The sequence below is a fragment of the Pteronotus mesoamericanus genome, unplaced genomic scaffold, assembly GCF_021234165.1.
Source record: "Pteronotus mesoamericanus isolate MK-2021 breed Mesoamerican mustached bat unplaced genomic scaffold, CSHL_Meso_final contig_100, whole genome shotgun sequence".
Taxonomy (NCBI): Eukaryota; Metazoa; Chordata; class Mammalia; order Chiroptera; family Mormoopidae; genus Pteronotus; species Pteronotus mesoamericanus.
This window is the reverse complement of record NW_026554999.1, coordinates 6,048,187-6,049,518: the sequence shown is the minus strand read 5'-3', so window position 1 is coordinate 6,049,518 and position 1,332 is coordinate 6,048,187. Positions and strand designations below refer to the sequence as shown.

At 32.1% G+C, this 1,332-nt stretch overlaps 1 non-coding gene across 1 annotated transcript; it reads left to right on the top strand.

Annotated features, from left to right (window-relative positions):
* The first annotated feature begins 543 nt into the window (after positions 1-543).
* Positions 544-650, top strand: LOC129064326 (U6 spliceosomal RNA). Its single transcript, XR_008528438.1, has one exon. It is a non-coding gene; the product is annotated as a U6 spliceosomal RNA (small nuclear RNA).
* Positions 651-1,332: the final 682 nt, after the last annotated feature.

The following is a 1,332-nucleotide window of genomic DNA, read 5'->3' as shown; positions in this document are numbered from 1 at the left end:
CTACACAGTGGGCATTTGTGCCATTGCAGTCATGGAAATGGTATGGCATTCCACTTTGATTCTGGTCTTTTTCAGTGATAAGAAGACAGGTAGTATTATGCTACTGAATTAAAAAATTTTTATTTGTATAGACAACAAATGTCTACAAAGAATCTTCTTAAATGCTCTGATAAATATACTCATAATAATGATTATATTTAATGTTAGATGTATGCCAAAACTTTAAAAGTATTATCTCATTTAATCTGTACTGCAATCAGATGAGTCGACAAAGGTTTCTCATCCTCAGTACTGCTGACATTTTTGACAAATAATTCTGTCAGGTTTGAGGAGACGGGGCTCTCTGGTACATTAAGATATTTAACAATATTCATGGCTTCTACCCACAGGATCCCATAGGGGCTGATAGCACCTCCTCCTTCTTGTTGTGACAACAAAAAATGTCTCCAGACATCCCCAAATATCTCAGTTGAGAATCACTGAAATAGATGCTATTATAATCTGCCCCCAGAAAAATCTGTTGGTTAAGAAAAAGTTACTTTAGTGCTCACTTCAGCAGTACATTTACTAAAATTGGAATGATACCGAGAAGATTAACATAGCCCCTGCACAAGGATGACACACAAATTCGTGAAGTGTTCCATCGTTTTAAAAAAGGAGAAAGAAAAACTGGATTTGAAAGAAAAAAAAGAAATGATTACTGCATTAAATTTACTGCAGTACTTTGATTATACTATCTCAACAGATAGAAGAAGTTAGGTAAATTTATTTTTTGAGTTTAAGTTCAAAAAATTATGATCTCTTAAAGTAGGAAATGATTAGGACTGGGTAGAGGCAACATAAAATAGTTTGAGATTGGAAGACACACAAGGGAATATTCTTGAGGTGAATCTTAATGAGGAAATTGTTTTATTAAAAAGACACTATTTCCTGAAATGAACAAAGTGTTTGCCTAGTTATATTCATTTTCAATAATTTCCTAATGTAAAAAGTAAATTTACAGCCTACAGCCATGTCTGTTTCATGGGTTGGTTTATTACTTAACCATGAATCCCAGAAAATGAGCATGTTTTTATTAAGGTCAGTGAAATTTATGTCATGGAAGTTGGAATACCTATGAAATTTGCATAGATCTCACCTAACATCTATGACTTTTCTAAATCTTTCTGGTTTTCTTTACTATTTGCAGGGTCTTCTTACTTTATCTATATCTGTATCTCTATCCATATATCTATATCCTCTATATCTATCTATATCCATATCCATATCTATCTATATCTAATCTATATATCATCTACATCTATATATGTTCAATCTAAATCTATATCATCT